Source organism: Pelophylax lessonae (genome assembly GCF_965119305.1).
Source record: "Pelophylax lessonae genome assembly, chromosome: 5".
NCBI classification, from domain to species: domain Eukaryota; kingdom Metazoa; phylum Chordata; class Amphibia; order Anura; family Ranidae; genus Pelophylax; species Pelophylax lessonae.
Genome location: NC_138772.1, coordinates 518,272,159 through 518,285,611, shown reverse-complemented (window position 1 = coordinate 518,285,611; position 13,453 = coordinate 518,272,159). Strand labels below are relative to the sequence as shown.

General features: G+C 46.7%; 1 protein-coding gene across 3 annotated transcripts in view; it reads left to right on the top strand.

The window, feature by feature from the left end:
- The window catches only part of LOC309555382 (protein MTSS 1-like), a 336,461-nt gene that overhangs the window by 117,435 nt on the left and 205,573 nt on the right, over positions 1-13,453 (top strand). The window lies entirely within an intron of this gene.

The window sequence follows — 13,453 nt, the reverse complement described above, 5'->3', positions numbered from 1 at the left end:
GGGGGATGATGGGAAAGCATATGCCACATGCCTCGGCACTCAACATCCAGACGGCCTTTCAGCAGAAACTTGCAAAGTACATTTTAGGAAATCATTGAAGTAAAACAACTCTTCACCTGATTACATCAGCCCCGCTCTATGCACCAGCCAATCATCAGCTTTCTGCATCAGTACACATGGGTGCATTCAGAGGCCTATGAAGCCTTGGGCCTCATGCACAAAGGGCGTTTGCCCATCTCTTCTAGATGCCTTTCCTCCTAGCAGCAGCGTCTTGGAAGAAAAAGCGCTTGATGCTTGTAAACTTGTGTAAATTCGTCTACATGCGTTTAGGCGCTAATTCAGTTCAGTGGTCAGAATACTCATTTACTCTGGCCTTTAAAGAGGTTGTAAACCTGAAAAAAAAATTCTTCTTTTTGCAACCTGTAAGAGAAACACATAATGAGCTAGTATGCACCGCTGTGAGCTGTACAGGACACCTCCAGGCGGCCATATTGCATTGTATTTTCAGAAAATCACAACAGCTGCAGATTTAAAAGGAAAGGTAATTTTTATAACATTCAATTACAATATGATTTGTGTTGCAGTTGTATATGCAGTCTGCCTCCTTACCTCCTCCTTCCTTCTGTCCGATCCTTCTGCCCCAGCCGTGTGTCTTCTGCCTCTTCCTGGCCATTGGCCAGTAAGATCGCTTCTCCTTTTGGCCAACCGGGAAAGGGGTCTCACAACCCTCTTCCTGATTGGCTGGGAGGAGAGTCAGTGTGACAATAGAGAATGTTTATTCGCTATTGCCAGACAACTGGGTGGGCTCAGGGCGCAGTGCTCTGCGCTCCAAGCCCACCCTTTTTTGAAGCCTATCGGAGCCTCTGGCTCTAATCACGTGCTTAAAAAAAAAAAAAAATCCCCTATTGTAATCTATGCGTCCGGCGCCCTGCATGTAGATTAGGGGGGCTGGATGCATATGGACGCATATGGGGGGGCTGGATACAGATGGGGGGGGGGGGCCGCCACTGAGTATAGGGTCCTGACATCATCACAATCAAAGCAGAGGCCATAGTTCTGCATTGCATGTGATGACACTGAGAAAGTCCACCACTGGAGTGTGGGAGAATGCCATCTGCTAGGGAAATGGAAGGCCGTGAAATGAAAGCATTTTATTCTGTTCCCTGGACCAGTGGTCTCCAAACTGCGGCCCGGGGGCCAGATGTGGCCCTTTACTTGCCTTTATCTGGCCCTTGAGGCACTATTCCACCCACCAACACCAATGATGGAATACTATTTTTCTCATTGATATCAACAATGGGGCACTATTCATCCCATTAAGATCAATGAAGGGGCATTTTCTACTTCCACTGGCTACAGTCCACCCCCTAAAGTCTGAAGGACAGTAAATTGGCCCTTTGTTTAGAAACGTTGGAGACCCCGGCCCTAGACAAAATTGCACCCACTTCAATGGATAATTTTACATTTTCCTGCAACGGAGAACTCCAGACAATAGGCTAAATACACAGATGGAATACATGGGGGTTTGTTTTACCTATTGAAAGTTTTATATGCCTATCTATCCAGTTCTGAGGTTTGCACAGTCCTGTTAGGGAGACCCAATGTTTCTCTGCTGCACTTCAGTTGTGCTTGAAGGTTTTTTTCCCTCCCCCACCCTGGCAGTGGCTAGTGAAAGAAGAAGCAGCAGACTGAAAAGCTTATCTTTCTGTCACTCTGCTGTCTCCTCCTATCAGAATGCTTCTTGCATTGCAATAAAATTGATTGGCCTCCTTTGAAGCTCTTTTCCCACCCCAGTCTAAGCTCTGCTGCAAAGACTGCAAAAGACTGATGCCAGGTCAAATTCAAACCTTTCCAGTTGGAGGGACTCCCGATCATGTGGCACTTGGTTTGGCTGCACAGTGTTGATGTCATCCCGATCATCAGTAGTGGACTGCGATCTGTTGGTGACAGCTGTTCTGGGGATGCCAGTGGAGCACCCTCCAGAACAAGTTAACGACTCCAATATGGAGACTGCTGTCATCTAGGGGTTAATTCATCTTTTATCCTGATTGAAGCTCTCCTTTAATTGGAGGCACAGAGAAGGATCCACTGTAACGTGACTTGTGTGTGATGTCCTGCATACACAGCGGGCCATTCCACATCCCGGGAGGCCCCCAAACCTTTTCAGAGTCAGAAGTCAATGGGAGAATCATGAATTGAGTCCTATTATTTGTCAGTAATTGCTGAATGCTCATAGGGAGCCTTATTCTGTTTCCACTCCGATTGTTCTACAATAGTCACATCCTTTTCCTGCTATTCCCATTGAATAACAATGGAGGTTTTGTGTCATTGCAGTAACGGACAGTTTCTGTGACCTCATCGAAGTTTTGCACTTTGCATTTCCTCCCTTAAGAAATATTGTTAACTAGGTTATTTCAGTACAGCTTTGTCTTCTGAATAGCTAACAAACTGTCCCCATATTAAAAGGGGGAGCCGCAGTTAATCATTGTATGCAAATGTACTGGGGGAACTGGGCCGGCACATGGCTTAACTGCTTAGTTTATTTTTTTAAATGTAGAGCTCTGTTTGAACTTTTAGTTTAATGAGCTAAATTCATTGCAGGTGCATCAAATCAAAAGGTGTGCAAAGTCGCATTCTATAGTGACTAAAGTCTGTCCCCCGGCAGCATGCTGCGAAGTACGACCCTTGCTTTCTAATGCCTCGTACACACGCAACGATTGTTGGCCCTGAATTTTCGGCCAATGTCTGATCGGCCGATTTTCGGCTTGTTAGTATGATGCTTCCGACAACCGACTCCGAATTTTCGGCTGAACAAAATCTGGTGTGCATGCTATAAAATTTTTGTTGGCAGTCAACACAACGGCCGATTGTTCGTCAGTCAGTACAGATTTCGGCAGACAAAAATGTGATGAGCAAGACTGGGCATGCTCAGAGAAGAAAAAACACACGGAAAGTAAACCAACACATGACATCACTTCTGAAGTTGGTTTTTGTTGGCCGAGAAAATTTGTGTGCAGTCTAGAGCACATTTCAACCAACACAACAACACTGGACAAAAGCCGGCTGATAATCGTTGCGTGTGTACGAGGCTTAAATCGATTTGCAGAGGGCTGACACACCACCTGCTAAGCCTTTAATCTAGCTCCAGCTAGAGATTTCCGATAAGTGGGAAGCATGGGCTTTGCTGATTACAGAGCTATAGATCGGACCTCTGCAGAGAGGCCACTGCTTCCAGCCAGAGAGCAAGTATCCCATTCTGCATCGTACTGTCAGGAGGGATGGGCTTTTTCACTCTACTTTTCTACTATGAACCACAAAACCTTGAATTGTTTTGATGCACATTCAATGTTTTAAAGTAGTTGTAAAGTCTGAAGGTTTTTACCTTCATTGCATGAAGGTAAAAAAACTTCAGTGAGCAGCTCCCCCCCCCCCCCCCCGGCCCCCCTAATACTTAAGTCTGATCTCGATCCAGTTAGGTGCACGATACCTGAGGCTCTTCAGGTCTCTCCCTAGTGATTGGCTGAGATGCAGGAGCCATTGGCAATCACAGCCAGCGAGGCAGGGGGTGCGGTTGAGCTCTTTGTGTCCTAATTGACGCAGAGAGCTGGCTTGGGAGCGAGCATGCTTAAGTGCCCCCACAGCAAGTGGCTTATTATGAGGACACTCGGCAAGGCTCGTATATCATGGTGGTCTTCCTGGCTTTAATACTGTCCATGTTGCTGATCAATACCTAGCATGGCACCAGAGTGATGTCCAATCTCCCTCTCTGTTTACTTGGGAGGAAAAGAGCATTTTACAGAGGGAAGTCAATCATGGTAGCCTACATACTATTCTCTTGATGGGTTTCCTTTAATCAAACGAGGTTTCAACATTTATTGCCTTTCCCCTCACTGTGAGGATTTCTTAGTTATGTGTTTGTATGGTGCTCCAGTAGTTGATCATTATGGTGTTTTTAGGAGTTGAGAACTCATATCTAGTAAGAATTTGTGCCACCTGAACTCCATGGATCTTCAGAATATCCTCCAAATGTTCAAGCATTAACACCACAAACCGTATTGATTCAAAAGTTTTGAGACCACATAAGACCCCTTTGTTACATGCTGGATGAAGGGGTCCTGCATGGCCTTGAATCTTTGAACTAGTACTATTTGTAATGTGTCTTAAAGTGGAGTTCCTGGCTATTTGCAACTTTAGTGATTCCTGGAGTGCTCGCTATGCTGATCAACAATTGGGCATTTTCAATTTTTTTCGGGGGTCCCTTATCTTATTTTCAGGGCATTTTTGATTGTACTTCCTCCATCTCCCCCCTCTTTGGCCGTGGCCACCGACATCACTTCCTCCTTTGCATTGCATCCTGGGAGCGGTTTGTCATCACTCCTAGGAGGCTGGAATCAGGAAGAACTCCCGGAACACTCCCTGGAATCAGGAAGAAGAATACAGCAGATTACACTGCGGCTTCAGATGCCCACATCCAAGATGGCCACGCTCAGACCGTTTTTAAAAGTAAGATTTTGACTAAAATTCAATACTGTACACTTGTAAGTATGAGAATAGCGGTTCTGTAAAGACCGATGGATTAGTATTATAGGGGTATTTTTAGTTAAAAAAGGTATTTGAGACTGGAACTCCGCTTTAATTGTGTTGATAGCGTTTTCCCATTTGCCAGTTGCTACAGCACCTTCTTACTCCAAGCCATCTCCAGGAACATGTGCAATGGGAAAAATTCAAGTCTCACCATTGCTACCTGCCGTACTTGATAATGCAGTAGAGCGCACAGCTGCTGCACAGTTTGATTGGTTGACCTGTCCTGTACTCCTGTGCAACATTAACCACTTGCCGACTGCCGCCCGGGCACTCGCGATTGTCCGTTACATCGGGAGAAAGGCAGGCGGCTAATGTAAACAAAGCGGCCTGTCATTCTCCCCTGTGTAAGAATTAAGATCACACGGTTCTGCTATGTAGAACCGTTGATCACTGTTCTTACACCTCAAGCCACAGCCAATCACAGTTAGAATCACGCCCCTAGGGACACACATAACCCCTCCCTCTCAAGAAAAGTTAACCCCTTCACTGCCAGTGTAATTTTTACAGTAACAGTGCATATGTATAAGACTGATTACTGTAGTAATGTCACTGGTAACCCCAAAAGTGTCAAAAATGTCAGTCAAGGGTCCGATCTGTCCGCCGCAATGTCGCAGTCCCGCAAAAAAAATCACAGATCGCCGCCATTACGCGTTAAAAAAAAACAACAAAAATGACAAAAATCTTTCCCTTAGTAAACGCAATAACGTTTGCGCAAGCCAATCAAAATACGCTTTTTGCGATTTTTTTTTTTTTTTTTTTTTTTTTTTTTTTTTTTTTTTTTTTTTTATATGTAGCATAAAACAAATTGGCCTAAAATGTTAAAAAATCTAGATTTTTACATTTTTTGGGGGGGGGGGGGGGGGGGAATTTCATATAAAAAAATGTGAAAATATTGTTATTTTTGCAAAATTGTCGCTCTTTTTTTGTTTATAGCGCATGATCAAAAAATCGCACAGGTGATCAAATACCACCAAAGGAAAGCTCTGTTTGTGGGAAAAAAAGGACGTCAAATTCGTTTGGGTACAGCGTTGCACGACCGCGCAATTGTCCGTTAAATTGACGCAGTGCCGAATCGCAAAATAGGCCCTGGTCAGGAAGGGGGTAAAATCTTCCGGGGCTTAAGTGGTTAAAAGCAGAAATGTGGGCCACCATATTGTTGGATGTCAAACTACAGAGCAGGTTGCTGTACACCTTGATTGCCCTCTGGTGTGACCCAAAGACCCAGTCTCCTGGTGGAGGACCGACATGCCGAGGCAAATGGCAGACATAAAATATATCTATTTTGAGAATCCCGTTTATTTATAACAAAGAAGTACAGATTCTCAGCTGTTCTTGGTCTCATTTACTTGGCGAGTCGGAGTTATTTAGGCCATTTAATGCCAACAGACCTGTTAAAACAGGTTTGTTAGGTTTTCAGATTACAATTTGTTCTTTCCTTGAAAGAAGCTTCACATGCTATGACTTTTCTCAGCCTGACATGCAGTTGATATTACAAGGTTAGAATACTATAGAGGTGATTTATAGAGCAAAACATTGGACCTTTTAGCAGCCAATGAGGTTTGTTTAGGAATCTAGCTGCTTTGGAAAGTTACTTAACTTTTGCTCGTTCTTCCTTGCTCTGTTTTTGCATTGTGTCCCCAGGTTGCCTTTGGGATTTGATCTTTGCTATCCGGCAGCTATCAATATATGGATTTGTATTGTGATCTGAGGTACCTCGGGAATGACACACAGCCGATTTGGTAAAAGAAACCAGTTTGTTTTATTTGAAGGACAGTTAAAAAAAAAAAAAAGTTTCGTCAGCCAAACAAATTTAGAGTCCAAAGGTCTGGTACAACAAAACTATACAATAGGCCAGGGGTGTCAAACTCCATTTCATCGCGGGCCACATCATTATTGTGGTTGCCCTCAAAGGGCCGGTTATATCTGTAAGATTAGATATTGTCCAGAGCACCCCACGACCCCTTACACCAGGGGTGTCAAACTCAACTTAATCGAGGGCCGCATCAGCATTATGATTTCCCTCAAAGGGCCGGTTGCATCTGTAATACTAGATGTCCAGAGTATCCCAAACCCCTTACATCAGATGTTAACAGTCACCCCCACCCTCTCATACATCAAAGTGCACCCTTTTACCTTGTGTTGCTGCTGGGAAGCAGAAAGTGCAGGGTCTGCAGGAGGCCCAAAGGAGGGCTGGAGCTCTAATGCCGCTCCAGGAGAGGTGTGAGGGCCACATGAAATGGCATGGAGGGCCAGATTCGGCCCGCGGGCCTTGTGTTTGACACATGTGCCTTACACCCTTACATTAAATGTCAAGACCCCCCCCCCCCCCACCATCAGAAGTCAAGAGTCACCCACCCTTCCTTACATCACAATGCACCCCCTTACCTTGTGCTTCTGCCAGGAATAAGTCTGCTGAATGCTGAGACCAGGGGAGGCAGAGACAAGATGGTGTTGCGGCTGCACAGAGAGGATCTGTAGGAGGAGTTAGGCCTTCTCTCTGCTGTGGACTACTGGGTGGGTAAAGACAAGCATTTCTGCAGCTGCACAGGGAAGCATTGGATCTGGCAAAGGAGTTCTGTCCCCTCTGCTGTCGACTACTGAGACAAGGTGGGGGCAGAGGAAAGGGGGGTGCTGCAGGAGAGGTGTGAGGGCCACATGAAATGACCTGGGGGGCCGCATTCGGCCCGCGGGCCTTGTGTTTGACACCTGTGCAATAGGCTGACGCCAGTCTTTTGGTCCAGCACTGGGATTGGGCTCCTCTGGTAATCATGCCAGACAGGCTACAAGGGCGTCAGCTTGTCCGAGAGCTCACGCTTTACTCACAACTCTCTCTCCACTCAACTTCTGTGACACAGGTGCTGATTTACCTCAGTTCCCTTTCAACCCTCCCCTGCTTTGGGCTTAAACCCTTTGGGACCAGAGTCCTGGTAGTGAGGGTTTGGAGGTTTCTCCCACCCAAATCCCTTGGAACCTCTGAAATTCCGTGTCTATAATACAGACTATTAAACCAGAGAGTACTGGAAATAGGTTCTCTTTGTAGCAAAACACCCCCAGAACACCTTACCCTGCATGGGTGAGAACCCATGAGTACAACAAGGTCTCCACAACTGTCCCCCTGAAAGGGACCACAACCCAAATATCGGGAAAATGTACCTGCCATCCAGGACAAACGCCCGGTGTCCTGCACAGTTATGTTTGAGTAAGTATATCTAAAACTTTTTCGAAGACACCTTAAGCTCATACATGGAACCACTGGAGCCTCCTGAATATCCTGAACGTTTGGATATTGGACCTCTTCCCAAAATGCAGTGCCTGATGCCTCAAAAACATTTGGCAAAGCAAAAACACTGCCACATAGCGGGTGAGAGGTTGTGGCCTGCAGTATTGAAAATACCACCTTTTTAAAAAGTCAGACTTGCTCTGGGTGTCGGCTAGAGGTCCCAGCTGAAGCTGTGACAGTAGGACATGGTGCTGTTCGCCCGTTATCAGCTATATCAGCTGTCAGTGGGAGGAGTGGAGTCCCATCATTTGTGTCAGTGGGAGGAGTGGAGTCCCATCATTGGTGTCAGTGGGAGGAGTGGAGTCCCATCATTGGTGTCAGTGGGAGGAGTGGAGTCCCATCATTGGTGTCAGTGGGAGGAGTGGAGTCCCATCATTGGTGTCAGTGGGAGGAGTGGAGTCCCATCATTGGTGTCAGTGGGAGGAGTGGAGTCCCATCATTTTTGTCAGTGGGAGGAGTGGAGTCCCATCATTGGTGTCAGTGGGAGGAGTGGAGTCCCATCATTGGTGTCAGTGGGAGGAGTGGAGTCCCATCATTGGTGTCAGTGGGAGGAGTGGAGTCCCATCATTGGTGTCAGTGGGAGGAGTGGAGTCCCATCATTGGTGTCAGTGGGAGGAGTGGAGTCCCATCATTGGTGTCAGTGGGAGGAGTGGAGTCCCATCATTGGTGTCAGTGGGAGGAGTGGAGTCCCATCATTGGTGTCAGTGGAAGGAATTATGTCCCATCATTGGTGTCAGTGGAAGGAATTATGTCCCATCATTGGTGTCAGTGGAAGGAATAATGCCTCAGGGGCCGGATAAAGGCAAGGAAAGGGCCACAGTTTGGAGACCACTGCATTAAGGTAAAAAATGTTTAGACATCCGCAACTCCCCCTGTATTTATCTGAGCCCTCATCGATCCAGCGCCGTGCAGGTCTGCAGCTCTTCTCTATGATCACTTTGCGGGTCTTGCTGGCTTCACTGGGGCACCGGAAGCCATTGGCTCCCAGTGCTGTCATACAAAGCCAGTGACAAGGGTGCGGGGAGTCCCGTTGTCTGTATCAATGGACACAGCAGGGAAGCGAGCACGCACCAGTGCCCCCATGGGAAGCGGCTTCCCATGGGGGCACTGGATAGAGAGAAGAGGCCAGGAGCTCCGGGCGGGGGACCTGAGAAGAGGAGGTTCCATGCCCCTCTATTCAAGGCAAGTATAGACATGTTTGTTTATTTTTTTACCCTTTACAAAGCTTTAGACTCCGTTCACACTGGGGCGACCTGGTCGCCTGACAGGTCGCCTGCCATAGAGTAGCTGTGGACCCGTTCTAATAGGAGCGACACAAGTCGCTCCGACTTAGAAAAAGGGTCCGGAGCTTCTTTGGGGCGACCTCGGAGCGACCTGCATTGACTTCAATGATATGAAGTCCGTGCCGGCCGCTCCGAGGTCGCGGTGCGAGCTGTGCACCGCGACCTGTGAGGTCGCCCCGGCAAGTAGCGTCGCCCCAGTGTGAACGGGGTCTAAAGCTTAGGATAAATTATTATATTTACATTTGTTTTTAGTAAAGTAACCTCTAATATCACAAGATTAATGGTGGTTGAAATTAAAGCCATGATGTTTTGTGAGTGACGAATAAAGTTGTAAAACAACAATATCTGCCGTCAACGGCAAGCATCTTGCATAATATGTTTATTGACAAATTTTCAATCAGCTGTGCATTATCAGCTGTTGTCACGTATGGATCTGGAAAGTAATCACTTTACATTCCACATGTCCCAGTCTTTCCAACCCCCCCCCCTTCCCTCCCCCTCCCCTCTATTTGCATGGGGTATAAAGAGGCCAGTGAGTTTTCTGTCCCGTTTTTCTTCTGCAGGAATTAGTGGCTCAGTGGGCTGCCTGGTGCTAGAGATCTCAAGTGTTCTTGTTGAATAACCTTTTTAGAAAGAGTTCTTTCAACCTATCTGAAGTGAGGAAGTGGAGATTAACCACTACACGGCCTTAAAGCTGCCATGTAGAGTCCTTGTTTCAGACAGCAGGACTCAAGAGCTGGGTTTTCTCATTTTTTTGTAATTAGACTTTAATTGCTGGTGTTTTTGAAAGATTGCCTGTGTGTGGTCACTGGTGGCTTCCTTTGACGCGCTACCTTTTATAAATATTGGTTCAGACCGATAAATTGCAGCCTGCACTTAAAGCGAGACCATATACCCTCCCAGTGCCAGGGCAAGGTCACCTAGAGCCCAGGGCAAACATGCCAAACTGCAACCCCCCCCCCCCCCCAAGGTGTATGAGCAGTATACATCAGCAGACCCAAATCTTTGCCCCCCCATCCCCCCTCACGGCTCAAAAACTCTTTCAGCAAATACCTCCCGCACTAATCGATCCCCAGAAAAAACAATCCTCCTAGCACAAATCCTCTACCCCTCAAATTTCACCTCCCAGTAAACATCCCCCCCCCCCCAATCCTAGCACAAATTCCCCCCAATCCACCCTCCTAGCACAACCCCCCCCCCCCCCCAATTTCCCAACTTCTAGCACAAATCACCCCAATCATCCTTACTAGCACAATCTCCCCCGCCCTCCCCCCCCAAAAAAAGAGAATAATAATCCCCTCCTAGCACAATTCCCCTCTGCCATATCCCCTCTTTTCGCACAAACACCTCAAATCCCCCCTTATAAAAAAAAAAAAATCCTATTCCCCCGTCCCCCCTTCCAACACAAATCCCCACAAATCACAACCTCTCCCACATCCCCAAATTTTTCCTCCTAGAACAATTCATATGCCCTGCTGCTCCCACAAATTTCCCCTTTTTAACACAAATTCCTCCCCCCCCCCCCCCCAACTTCCCTGCGGTGAATCTCTCATGCCCAGGGCAGAGGTCTCTCCTGCCCACCCCTTGTCCTGGCCCTGCACCTTCCCCACCCTCTGATCCCTGCTGTACTCAAAGCAGATGCACCTAGCTCTGTGCCCCCAGTAATCCCCATCCTCCAGGGGCAGCAGTGACGCCCAGCACTGCTCGGACTACACTGACCAGCTCAGCATCAGATTTCAGAGCCCTCGTTCACACTGAGCACTGCTTTGAAATCGTGTGAGTTCATCTGAACTTGCACGATTTCAAAGCCGCATTTTGGTCTGACTTAGGAGGGTGACTCGAAAGACATCTGTGTGGGTTCATGCACAGATGTCTTGAGATCACCCCCAAAGTCGTCAAATGTAGTGCAGGAACTACTTTTGGAAATGGGTACAGCGCCGCAATGTCAGTGTCGCACTAATTGGGTCGCTCCTATTGCCGGCTATAGGTTCCGATTTCACATGCGATTTGACCTGTCACTTCTCCATACACTGTAGAGCCTTTATGAGCACACACTCTCCACCGAGCACAGCACTGCCCCTTCCTCACTGCCTGCCCGTTGTATAGAGCTGGTGCTGGGCGTCAGCTGATTGCGGTGATTGGGATCAGTTGTAGCAAAGCTCCAGGCCGGAGGACTGGGCAGGGGATCTCCCTCTACCTGTGTTCACCGGACTGCACACTTCACGGTTTTCAATCCACCCACGTCAGTGCACCAATCACAGGCGGCCCAGCTAGAGGTCATGTGACCCGTATAGCGATCCGGTGACTTGGCTCCCATGCCCTCAGAGAGGGCTCTGCATGCCAGCTGTGACACGTCTGCCATAGAATTGTTTGCCATTGCTGCTATAGAGGGATATGCTTTGTTCATTTTTAATTTCAAGGGTTTACAATCACTTTAATGTGATCTTTATGTAATTCCTTTTATTAATGGTATCGTCACCCATGTATAATTAAAGAGACACAAGGAATCTAACATTGCAGCAGCGTCTTCCTCAAGGTGAACTACTTCTACTGGATTCATTGCACTATGGGTTTTAAATAGTCATAAAAATGCAATATAATCCCATGAGTTTATGTAGCGAAGAGTAATGGTTCCTGTAGTAATTGCTCGAGCTCCACATGGGTGGTAGATTAAATTCACCAAGTGAGCAATCCGATAAGCCTGCAAAATGGTTTAAAGTAGAAATTGTCACAGCTTAAAGTGCACCTGTCAATAAAATTCATTCTTCACGTGATCCTGTAGGACAAATCGTACAATTATTAAGTAAAAATTTACCTTTTTTTGTTTGCTATGATCTAAAAAATCTACGGTTTCTGAACTCCCTGCCCTAGAGGTTGTCTGGATCACATGATCTCTGCCTACCAATCATTAGAAACTGCAGAATATTAGATATTTGATTTATTTTCTTGGGTAAAAAATTGAATTTTGCATGCAATGGTCGTTTTCTGGTTTCGGAGATTTATAGCAGAACTCGTAACAAAACACCACTTGGCATCATAAAAGACTGGTTTGAAGTGGCTTTACCTCTACAGCTGACACTTATGTAAACCATAGCTCGGCATACTCCCCTATATGGCGTTCTCGGCTGCCGGTACATCTCCAGGATACATACATCGCCCACACTGTTTATTCCCCGTTGGCAGATGTTTTTTTTTTTGGGCTGCCCAGAAGTGGCTACTCTGTCCAGGAAGACTGTATATAATGCTTCAAAAGTTTACATCACCCTGAAGATTTCACGTCAACGCCTCTTAGCAGAGAAAGTTATACCTCGCATCCAGTTAGTCATTTTATATAGTTTACATTGCCTGTTAGCGTAATTTATGCCCTTGTTAGTATTGGAACATATCCAGCCAACTACAATTGGAACCGGTCCAGCCGAAACCCAATAAGGACGCAGAGCACCATAATAAGACCCCCAACAAATTCTTTTTTCAGTTTTGGATAGAATTGGGGAAAGTTTTGAACTTTTGTCAGGTGCCTTTTGCTGTTTTTGTCGCCATAGAGAAGATTTCCCCTAACTTCCTGCCCCAGTTGTCCCTGTTAAGTGACTCTGCTGGTTGCCTTTTAGTGCCATCAGGAGACACTAGACTTCATGATGGCGCTTTTCCACTGCATGGAACCCGAATAGTTCGGCTCGCTTTTGTGCTTTTCCACTGCTGGTACCGCATGGTACGGTGTAGGAACGGTTCGGTACGGTACTTTGGCGCTTTTCCACTACATGGACCCGAACGATTCGGCTCTCTAAAACAGTACCACCTCGATTGTGGTTCCAAGAGGTACCATACCGGTACCATATCCCACAATCCTTTGCATGCAGTCACTACTAGCCACTGATTGGTCAGAGAATCGTTGTTATCCCACCCACTTAACTTTAGTACTACTTTAGTGGAAAAGCAAACCGTACCAAACCGTTCCAACACCGTACCATGCGGTGCCAGCAGTGGAAAAGCAAACCGGCCAAGCAGGGCCGAGTAGAGCCGAGCCGGTACTTGCAATGGAAAAGTGCCACAAGACAGGTCCCTTGGTGCATTCTGTCGTGATTTTTTAACATTAACTTCACAAGCCCTGAAGAAGTGGGAGGCTTTTTTTGTCCCGAAACGTGTTGACTATATCTGATGCCCTTAACCATAAAATAATTCAAAAGGTCCTTCAAGTGAGATTCAATTTTGTACCAGGCACTCCTCCATATACATCCAAGGCCTCAAGACTTTACTGTTAAGTGGACAAAAAGTGTAGGAAAATCTCTCAAAGGGACGCACCTCCTTC